Raw genomic sequence first — 12,026 nt, forward strand, 5'->3', positions numbered from 1 at the left:
GGTTCCAGTCCTCAAGGTGTAAGAAGCTACATCATACTTTACTGGTTGCTGGAAACCACAGACAAGGAGTGCTATTGCACTCAGGTCCTGCTTGCGGGTTTCGCATTGGGCCACTGTGAGAACTGGATGCTGGACTAGATGAGACATTGATCCAATCCAGCAGGCTCTGCTTGTGTTCATATGTACTGAATCAGAGCATTGGTCAAAGCAGGTGCTCTATTGCAGAGTTATGGTGCTGCTACACTGTTGAAATGGACATGATGATTCAAGAAAATAACCCTTGGGATAATGGGGTTGACTGCAAAGTCTGTGAGACAAACTTACTTTGCTGCCAATATTTTGGTTTTCTGTAAAACAGATTTTAAAAAGCATGAATCAGAATATCAATATATTTATCTTTGGGGCACAGAAACTGGCAAGAGCATCTACCATCATAGAATCATAGAATTGTAGAGTTGTAGGGGACCCCCCAAAGTCAGGTAGCCTAACCTCCTGCAATACAGGAATCACTCCTAAATAATCCTGTTATCCAATAATTCTCAAAGATTATGGACAGTGACTCTGAGCTTGCATTTGCAAGCTCCTTTAGTTTCCTTGGATGCAGCTCATCAGGCCCTGGAGATCTGAATTCATTTAAATTAGCTAAGTGTTCCCTCACCACTTCTTTCCCTCTCTTGGGCTGCAGCTCCCTTCTTACATCCTTTAGTCTGTTGTCAGCAGGTTGGGCATTGCTTTCCTTTTGGGTGAAGAGGCAAAATAAGTGTTGAACAGTTCCACCTTCTCTCTGTCACAGAGTAGCATTTGTGTCTTCTCCATGCACGAGATCTACTACTTGTTTGTTCTTCCTCTTGGTTTGAGCATAGCTGAAGAAACGTTTTGAAAATTATTTTTAACCTCTCTTGCAAGCCTGACCTCCTTCCTGCAGCTGTTGGCTGCTCGTATATACTCTTTGTGGTTCCCCTTTTCTTCCATTTCTTATACATGCCCTCAGATCTCAGCTCATCTGTAAGCTCCTTATGTAGCTACACCAGTTTCTTCAGATGTCCAGAACTGGAAAGTACACCCAAGAAGGGTCTGTCTAAGGCAGAATACACTCATTTCCCTTGATCTTGATGCTATAGTTTTGTTGATGCAGCCTAGACTTTCAGCCAGTGGAAATAGAGGAAAACAATAGAATGGGAAAAACCAGAGATCTGTTCAAGAAAATTGGAGATACGAAAGGAACATTTCATACAAAGATTACCATAGTAAATGACAAAAGTGGTAAGGACCAAACAGAAGCAGAAGACATCAAGAAGAGGTGGCAAGAATACACAGAGGAATTATACCAGAAATATATGGATGTCTTGTACACCCCAGGTAGTGTGGTTGCTGACCTTGAGCCAGACATCCTGGAGAGTGAAGTCAAATGGGCTTTAGAAAACACTGCTAATAACAAGGCCAGTGGAAGTGATGATATTCCAGCTGAACTATTCAAAATTTTAAAAGATGATGCTGTTAAGGTGCTACACTCAATATGCCAGCAAGTTTGGAAAACTCAGGAGTGGCCAGAAGATTGGAGAAGATCAGTCTACATCCCAATCCCAAAGAAGGGCAGTGCCAAAGAATGCTCCAACTACCGCACAATTGCACTCATTTCACACACTAGCAAAGTTATGCTTAAAATTCTACGAGGCAGGCTTAAGCAGTACAGTGGTACCTCGGGTTTCATACACTTCAGGTTACGTATGCTTCAGGTTACAGACTCCACTAACCCAGAAATAGAACCTCGGGTTAAGAACTTTGCTTCAGGATGAGAACAGAAATTTTGCTCCGGCAGCACGGTGGCGGCAGGAGGCCCCATTAGCTAAAGTGGTGCTTCAGGTTAAGAAGAGTTTCAGGTTAAGAACGGACCTCCGGAACGAATTAAGTACTTAACCCGAGGTACCACTGTATGTGGACCGAGAACTCCCAGAAATGCAAGCTGGATTTTGAAGGGGCAGAGGAACCAGAGACCAAACTGCAAACATGTACTGGATTATGGAGAAAGCTAGAGAGTTCCAGAAAGACATCTACTTCTGCTTCATTGACTATGCAAAAGCCTTTGACTGTGTCGACCACAGCAAACTATGGCAAGTTCTTAAAGAAATGGGAGTGCCTGATCATCTCATCTGTCTCCTGAGAAATCTCTATGTGGGACAAGAAGCTACAGTTAGAACTGGATATGGAACAACTGATTGGTTCAAAATTGGGAAAGGAGTACTAGAAGGCTGTGTATTGTCTCCCTGCTTACTTAATATATGCAGAATTCATCATGTGAAAGTCTGGGCTGGATGAATCCCAAGCCGGAATTAAGATTGCCGGAAGAAATATCAACAACCTCAAATATGCAGATGACACAACCTTGATGGCAGAAAGTGAGGAGGAATTAAAGAACCTTTTAATGAGGGTGAAAGAGGAGAGCACAAAATATGGTCTGAAGCTCAACATCAAAAAAACTAAGATCATGGCCACTGGTCCCATCACCTTCTGGCAAATAGAAGGGGAAGAAATGGAGGCAGTGAGAGATTTTACTTTCTTGGGCTCCATGATCACTGCAGATGGTGACAGCAGTCACAAAATTAAAAGACGCCTGCTTCTTGGGAGAAAAGCAATGATAAACCTAGACAGCATCTTAAAAAGCAGAGACATCACCCTGCCAACAAAGGTCCGTATAGTTAAAGCTATAGTTTTCCCAGTAGTGATGTATGGAAGTGAGAGCTGGACCATAAAGAAGGCTGATCGCCAAAGAATTGATGCTTTTGAATTATGGTGCTGGAGGAGACTCTTGAGAGTCCCATGGACTGCAAGAAGATCAAACCTCTCCATTCTGAAGGAAATCAGCCCTGAGTGCTCACTGGAAGGAAGATCATGAAGCTGAGGCTCCAATACTTTGGCCACCTCATGAGAAGAGAAGACTCCAACTACCGCACAATTGCACTCATTTCACAGAAGGCAGTGGAAGACAGGAGTGCCTGGCGTGCTCTGGTCCATGGGATCACAAAGAGTTGGACACAACTAAATGACTAAACAACAACAACAGACTTTCAGCCTAGTCCTGAATACCCAGAAATGGCAGAAACGGTTCTAGGAAAATATCCTGGGCCACTGAAGATCCAAGGGACAGAGTCAAGTTCCCCACCACCACTGGCTGAGACCACTGGCTGCACCCTTTTAGTCTAGAGGTGTAGTCTAGAGGTGCAAGCAGAGCATAGGGAGGGATATGAGGCTGCATTGGGGAGGGGGAAAAGACCCTTTACAATTTTTTCTGCATCAGGGCCCCTGCCTCAAGCATCCAAAAACTACCCAATCAGCATGAAAGGGGAGCTTTTTAGCCAGTGGTACCCATCAGAATGAAAGGAGACAAGTCAGCCACAGAGGATGGGCTCCGAGAGTCACTCTGTAAAGGTGAGTGGAAAGAAGACTAAAATCACTAAAGGACTCTGCAATTCAGAATTTGCCACTTCACTGCAGACTATGGGACAATATAAAGATTATGGATGATGGGGAGAAAGTGGATATAATAATGTCCCCCATCTTTTTGGGGAAAGAGCTAAGTTTTCAGTAGGAACAAAGGAAGCGATCGTATGATATAGGCACAGGATTTTCTGTTAAATCTCTATCTTGAGCTTATCTGCATGGATTTTTTCCTAACTCCTGTTTTGCTCCTTGCTCTCAATGAGTTGTTTGTTACCAGCTCTGCTAAAAGTGCAAACAATTATCATATATTATGTGTGTTATTATACGCCTCTCCACTTGAGGCTTCCTATAGGAACCAGCGCATAAAATGTATATACACACAACAATGCAAATAACTTATGTGTTTGTATTCTTATAAAACTGTGGCAGAAATATAGTACTGGATGAGGCTGGACTCTTTTAGATGGATTATAAATATAATAGACATACTTTAGCATCCCATTTGGCATATAATTAGTCAGGCAATGCATGAATGGCTTAGACGTAAGCAGACACTCAATGAAAAAGGCGGTCCAATGCAGGCGAAGCCAAAGTCTGTGCCTGAATCCATTTAAAGGACATAGTTAAACCAGATGGAACTTGCTCCCACAGGAGGCATTGACAGCAAACAGCTTGGATGGATGGCTTTAAAAGAAGATCTGTTGATGGCTACTAGCCCCAACAGCTAGGCCAAGCCTCCACAATCCAAGACGGTAAATGCTTCTGATTATCAGTAGCTGGAAAACGCTAGAGGGGACTGCACAGTTGTGCTCAGGTCCTGCTTGTGGCCTTCCCTTTGGAACATCTGGTTGGCCACTTTGAGGATGCTGGACTAGATGGGCCATTGGCCTGATTCAGCAGCCAGGCTCTCCTGTTTTCCCTCCTCTGTGGGAGGCAATATGCCTCTGAATACTAGGTGTTGGGATCCACAAGCGGGGAGAGTGTTGCTGTTGCTCTGAGGTCCCATTTACAGGCTTTCCACAGAGGCATCTTGTCAGCCACTATGTGAACAGGATGCTGGACCAGATGGGGCACTGGCCTGATAGCAACTGCCGTCTACATTTTGCAACCCTGTCCAAATGACCACAGGTTTCAGCCGCACCTCCAAACATATTAAGTGAGGTAGGAGAGCTTCTTCGGCCCAAGGTCCATGTTCCCTTCTAGGCAACCTTCTGAGGGTCGTGTGTCGGGGTGGATGGGACCAGCAGCAAAAGTGGGCACGGTATAAAATGTTTGCTTACACAAACCCATCCAGGCAAGCAAGGTGCATGATCAGAGATCAGGGTTAAATGACACATTGCATGCAGGAAAAAACTCTCTAGAAAGGTGCAAAGCAGGATCAATTGGAGATATGGCCTGGGAAGAACGGGCATTGCTGTGGAGTGAGTCCCAAAGGCCTGGCAGAGAGGCCTGGAGGGTTGCATTAGTCCTTGGGACTCAGATTTCTCCTCACCTGTGTTTTAAAGACAGCATTCAGGGTTGGAAGCTTCAGAGAACCCAGCTTGAGATTCTCTTCACAGAGACAGCCCCACAAATTTAAACACTCTCCTTGCCACTTTTGGTCCAATATCAGATTATCATAATGTGAAGGGTGTGAAGGGGACACCATCCGTCACTTCCAAGGTAGGCCAGCAAAGCAGGAATTAAGTCTCAGGTCAAGCTGAGCAAAAGGAGGACAGGGAGCTAAAAAAAACAAAAAATATGCAGAAGTATCATACCAGGGGGAAAAAACCCATAGAAAGGACAGTGAAAAATAAAAATAAACCACCCTTCTTCACGCATGGATCCAAGAGCCAAACTTAGCTTCAAGGAGAGAGGGTTCTCACGCAGGTGGAAGAAGATCTGCCAGGGGAATAGAAACCAGGGAGGGAAATTCTGCTGGCTCAGTTACTTTTGTCAATTTCAGATCATATTTTCTGGGTAGGAAAAAAGCAACACAACAACAACAACAACCCTTCTCTCTGCCATCCCCCCTCCACCAACCTTCGACTTCTCCCCCCCCCCCCCATTGATGAAAGAAGTTTGCCAAGAAGAAAAGCGAGGGCACAGGGGCTCGGCTGACCCAGCAGATGTAAAGCTGTGCTCCCACAAAGAACATACATCTATGAACACAATAAAAGCCATGCTGGATCAGACCAGTGGCCTGCCTAATACAACCACCAGCTTGTACCCCGTCTGGTATCCAGAGGTAGTTTCCCTGGGCGTGGAGGTTCTATTGCAGTAGACCTCCATATGGAGAGTCCTGCTGGACCTATCTAGTCAAGCATCCAGTTGTCACGGTGGCCAACCAGATGCCTGAGGAAAACTCTCAAGCAGGAGCTGAGCACAAGAGCACTCTCTCCTCCTTCAGTTTCCAGTATCTGGTATTCAGTAGTAAAGACCCCCCAATGAAACCCAATAGCGAGCCACTGCTAGTCAGATGGGCCAATTGTCTGACTTGGTAGAAGTAAGTTTTCTATGCTTCTGTTTAAATGAACCCTTTATCTGGATCCATGAGGACTAGAATCTTACTTTTTTACAGGGAAGTGCTGAAACAATGTTTGAGCCCTTGCTTTGTATGCAGAAGCACCAACGTTCAATCCTGGCATCTCCAGGTTGATTTTGGAATGTCCCATCTAAAACTCTGGAGAGCTGCTGCCAGTCAATGCAGACAGTACTGAGTTAGATAGGCTGGCTCAGTTTAAAGCAGATTCCTGGCTTCCTTTCCACATTTCAGTGATATGCTGAAGATGTTTCCCAAGGCTACTACACACTGTGCAACCTTTTACCATCTATGTAACAACAGCAGCAGCAATAAAAATCCTGCCCTCCCCCCAAAAAAAACCCCAGAGAATGTTTTTCCCCCCACTCTCTCTTTTTCTTGTTTTCCAGCCAAGCTGCCTCTGAAAAAGGGAGGGCCAGCATTCAAGGCTGGCCCTGACAGCAAACATTACCATTTCAACTACGTACTTCACAAAGCAAGCAAGCTGCTATCCTCTGCACTCCCACCCCCCCAGCCAGGGCGCTCTCTCTCGCTCTTGCTCAGGCTCAATAACCCTGAAAATTGGAGCTATCAAACTGTTAAATGCATCGATCTGTTAAATCAACTCCCACCGTATTAGGCTAAGTTTAGGCTTCAACCCAATTGCCACCACTTTCGTCCAACCCACCACTCCCAGCTTGATGCGCTTAGCTTTGGGGAACCCTCCCTCCCTCCCAGATGCAGCTGGATAAAACACACGGCAGAAACTCAAATGCCTTCCCTGAAATGCCAAAGATCACCTGAAAAGCTCACACTAGGAAGCAGCTGAACCCCCCCCCCCTCTCTCCCAACCAGCCCAGGAAATTCCCACCTGCCAGAGCCAATGAAGCACTGAGCTAAAACTGGTCAACGGCTGTTAAATTCTCCCTGCCGGCCTTATATGCCAGAGATATAAAAATGAAAATCATGCTCAGCTTCCCATCTCTTGAAGGGGCACAGACATAAGAACCTAAGTAGACCCCAATGGCCCATCTTAGGCCAGCAAGCACTGTTCTCACAGTGACCAAACAGATGCCCCAAGGGGAAGTCTACAAGCAGGACTCAAGCACAAGAGCACTCAACCCCTCTTGTGGTTTTCCAGCAGCTGATATTCAGAAACAATGCGGCCTCTGACCATGGAGGTAGAGCATACCCATCATGGCTAGTAGCCATGGATAGCCTCCTCCTCCTCCATGAATATGTCCAATTATATTTTAAAGCCATCCAAGTTGGAGCCCATCACTGCCTCTTGTGGGAGTGAGTTCCACAGTAACTATACATTGAGCTGTGTGAAAAAGTCCTGAATCTTCCAACACCCAGTTTCACTGGATGTCCCCGTTCTAGTGTTAGACCAGTTTTCAACTGGTTTTCCAAATCAAAACCAGTTTACGATCAGCCGCAGGGTGGGCCCTGAAAACACACATCTCAGATGTCAAAGGCCAGGGTAAAGAGGTGCATTTTCAGCATTTGTCAAAAGCTGTATAACGAAGGTGGTGGACATACCATTGTGGGGAGCAAGTTGCACAGCTTAGGGGCTGGCACAAAGAAGACCCTCTCCTGGGATGCCATCACCCCAAATCTATGAAGGTGGTGAAACTACCAAGAGGGCCCCTTCTCTGATGATTTTCAAGCCGGGGAAGGGACAGTAGAGAAAGAGGCAGTCTTTCAAATATTTGGGACCTAAGCTATTTAGGGCTTTAAACAATAGTGTGTGTGTGTGGAATTGGGCTTGGCTGGCAACCAATACAGCTGAGATCTGAAGGGAACCCCAGCCAGCAATGTGGGTGCTGCATTTTGGACTAGTTGACGTTTCCATCTTCAAGGGTAGCCCCACAGAGAACGCACCACAACAATCCAGTCCAAAAGTTACCAGAGCATGGAGGACCATGGCCAAGTTATCCCTGTCCAATATAGCCTATTGTTCAAAGGCAGAGTTGCATTTGTTGCCACCCCTTCACACACTTTTGCCTCTGGCCCTCCTCATCCCTGGAATGCTGCTCATGACGGATTGTGGTCCATGGCCTAAAGGGGGTTCCCAACTCCTGAGAGATTCTTATGCTTGCCCCAGAATTAGATGTAAGGTTACCAAAGCTCTAGCATTGCCCTTCTCACTGATGCACTAGCTTTCTATGTGTGAGAATTTCTTTCTGGGGAGGAGCTTCACCACATCTTGAGACCTGTTTAGTCTATCCAAAAAAGGTCAATTTTGTGTGTGTGGACTTCTGAGCAGGTAGAAGGCTCCCCTCCCCAGAAATTCAGAGAGATAAAAGTGCTGCTTCCATGCTGGATCCCACAATGAGGCTGTGCAGCATACCGTCAGGTGTTGAAGGGTGTCAACCTTCCTATCCATCTGAAACCGGAGAGAGTTTGACTTCATTTGACAGGGAAGAAAATACTCCTCCTTTCTTTGACATCAATTTATTTAAAAAAAAAATGCTAAGGAAGAAAAATCTGGAATTATTTAAAAAACAAACACAAAGCCAAAGATAGAGAGAAAAAGCCATTTACGGGGGGGGGGGGGGAGGTATCCTCCAGCCCCCACCCCTGCATTCTGAACTGGACAATCATCAGCTGAAGAAGGAAAACTACAAAGTCCCGCAAGTATTATTGCATGGGTGGGTGGGGGTGCAAAGAGAGACACAGCTATTCACATGTTGTAAAACAAAACAGACAGAAAGACCTACAAAAACTGTGTGTAATATTGAGTTACAAACATATATCTATAGTGGCAACAAGAGATTATCCACAAAAACGAAATTGGTACCCTCTGGAAACAGTAGAGCCCAACTGGAAAAGAGAGATCGTTTTCTGGGTGTGTTTGTGAGTGTTTAGGGGTGCAAGTCTTTTTTGGTCTACTGTTTGTTTTTTGTCATGCACATCTGGGTCCACAAAGGCAGCTGGCAGTGGTGCATGTACATCCCCATATTTATTGTCATGTACAAAAAAAAATGTTATGACTATGTTGCAAAGCGGTATGCGAGTGGGTTTTGTGGGTGGAGTGAAGAGGAAAGAGGCTCAGAAATGTCACAGTGACATAACCAACGTATAAAAAAGGAAATTGTAGCATCATAGAATTGGTAGGGTCATCTAGTCCAACCCTCTGCAATGCAGGAATCACAGCTAAAGAACCCTCAAAGAGGAAGGCAGCAATGTAATTTAAAAGTGGTTAGTGCTGAAGACACATAGAGAGGATAAGGACAGCGCGAGGCCAAAGAAGAAAAGGAAGGGGCGAATGATAATCGGTTTTGGTTTCCTTGAGCCTCGCTTTTTTAAAAATCAAGTGGCGGTAAATTGCAGTTAACAGGGTGAAGTAGCATTGAGCTGATAAAAAAAAACAATTTTTGCCAAGGGGACAGTAGGTGGGATTGAAACCTCCTGGGCAGTAAATGTGACAGTAGACTGGTGAGCAGGTGATGGGACAAGGCTTTGGGAAGCCAGCAAGAAAGGGGAGCTAATTGCTTTGCAAAAGGGCAGGGGCTTAGTTATGCTCTTGGATTAGGAGATTCTGTCAACAAATGTCTCATTGGATAAAACTGCTCCTGGCTCTTAGAACCCTCTGTGCAGATGGGATCAAATGCTCCCCTGTGCGTGTCTGTTTATCTAAGAACATAAGAGCCTGCTGGATCAGGCCAATGATCCATCTCGCCCAGAATCCTGTTCTCACAGTGGCTAACCAGATGCCCGCAGGAAACAGGCAAACAGCACTCTCCCCTCCCAAGAGTTCCAGCAACTGGAAATCAGAAGCATTACTGCCTCCGACTATGGAAGCAGAGCTTAGCCACCATGGCAAGTAGCCATCAATATCCTTCTGCTCCCTGAATTTGTCCACTCCTCTTTTAAAGCCATCCAAGTCTATCTTATCTATATATATCTATCTATTTAATTGAGGATGAGGGATCCTACAGAGACAAAGACAGCATGTGACATGCCTTCTTCCTGCACACTTCTTCCTGACATGCCTAGTTTGGCATCTGCAGGGAATTACCTTTTGCATTTAATCATCTAATCCCCTCTTGGCACTTGTTAGGAGTGGTGCTACTGTAAGATGAGCCTTTGTCAAAAGGGGTTTATGAACACAAAGGATTGCAGTTCATTTTCATTAAATCAAGAGTCAGTGGTTGTGTGCCCTTACAGATGTTATTGGACTACAACTTCCAAAATCCCTGACAAGGAGCCAGGCATCCAACAAGAACTAGTTGCCAGTCCCTCATTGTTGGGCTCACAGCTCACAGCTCCCTTCCCCACTGGGCTGTTGGCCATGCTGGCCGCTGAGAACTGGGAGTTTCAACAGGATCCAGAAGGCCACAGGTTTCCTATCCATGCCCTGAACAAAGTGCTTTGTAGTCCAAATATGAAAGCACAAAGTTAATCTACAGTGGGAATGACTGCAGCTTGTTTCAGGAATAAAATTAGGATAAAGGGAGGATAAAATTCTCTTCTGCCTCTGGTTAAATACTGATAGTAAGCCCCACTTCTATGAAAATTAACAAATTTCTGAAAACCCACCAAAAGTGTTTCTTTGCAGGACAGTGCTACATAATATTTTTTTTTGAGGGGGAGAGATTTACAGCTCCCATTTTAATTTCTAGTCAGATGCTAGCAATTCACCACCAGCATACATTTAGGGAGGTTTCTGCTTTAACTGATGCCCTGGTTGAATCATGCCATTTTCGAAATAATTTTGGCTAGGCTGTTTACTGGAGAGACGGGAATGCAGTGGTGGCAGTGGCATAGCGTGGGGGGTGCAGGGGGGCGGCCGCACCGGGCGCAACATCTGGGGGTTAGGGTTAGGGGGTGCAAATCCAAGGGTTAGGGGTCGCAAATCCATGGGTTAGGGGGTGCAAATTACTTGCCTTGCCCCGGGTGCTGACAACCCACGTTACGCCACTGAGTGGTGGTGGTGTTTTTCACCACCAGAACAGGTCTAAGGTAAGGTAAGGTAAGGTAAAGGACCCCTTGACAGTGGATACAGGTAGTGGTGGGAACATGGGGGCAAAGGGACATAATAATTGCTCAGGTTCTCATGGCAAGACAGGGCTTTTGCATCACTGCCAATATCTCCTCCTCCCTCTGTCCCTCTCGCTAGCCAGTTCCAAACTGGAAAAAACAGAGATCTCGTGCACATGTCAGGGAAGTGGAGAAGGGCAGGTATGGAATAAAACACCATACAGGGGAGAAGAGGAGGAAGGAACTTGAAGACACCTCCTCCATACACCTTTTGGCCAGGAAAACTGGTCCAGGTAGCAGGGTCCATCAAGCACAGCCTCCAATGTACAGGTTAGTCCAAAAGAAATGAAACATTAAACAGGAATAAAAGGAAATGATGCCAGGCTCAACACTGTTCAGCCATTTCCCCTTAAGGCGAGAACTCCACAGATAAGAGGATTTCAAGACAGCAGGGAATCTGGGTTAGAAAAGGGAGAGGGGGAGAGAGATGTGAATGGGTGGACCATCTCTCAATGAGTCTCTGGTTCAGGGGCTAGACTTGCAATGAACAGGCAGCTTTGTGCCCACACCTGATAGGACAGGGTGGTTCAAGGTGAGGCAGAGGGTTTTGAGAGCCCTTAAGGGTGACACAGAGGGAGGGAGGTAGAAACCCTCAGAGGATCCTGTGTAACCCCTGGCCAAAATTGAGGAGAGCTGTTCTTGCACACTTTCTGTGTCTGTTTGTGTATTGACTTCTTTCCATCACAGGACTCCAGGTGGTGCACCTTTGTATCTCCTGGGAAGCCTCCTTTTCCGGCAGTGACCAGATCCAGACCTGCTTCACTTCAGTGAGCTTCATAGCCTCACACACCCCTTGAATTGTATTTCCTGGGACCCTCTGGTTTCAGTTGGGTCAAGCGCAGAAGACATCACCCTGTGTTAGTTAATATGTGTGACGATTTTGGGACTGTTTTGTTCTGCCCCAGGCCACAAAATGCCTTGGCCAGTCCCAACTGATGCCCTCCACCCCCACCCATGCCACCCCACCCCCAAGTCCTGCATCTGCACTCAGCTGTGCAGCAACCCATCATCTTCCCCAGTTACAGGTATCCAGTGGCTTCTG

This window comes from Podarcis gaigeae (genome assembly GCF_964106915.1).
Source record: "Podarcis gaigeae genome assembly, chromosome: Z".
Classification (NCBI taxonomy): domain Eukaryota; kingdom Metazoa; phylum Chordata; class Lepidosauria; order Squamata; family Lacertidae; genus Podarcis; species Podarcis gaigeae.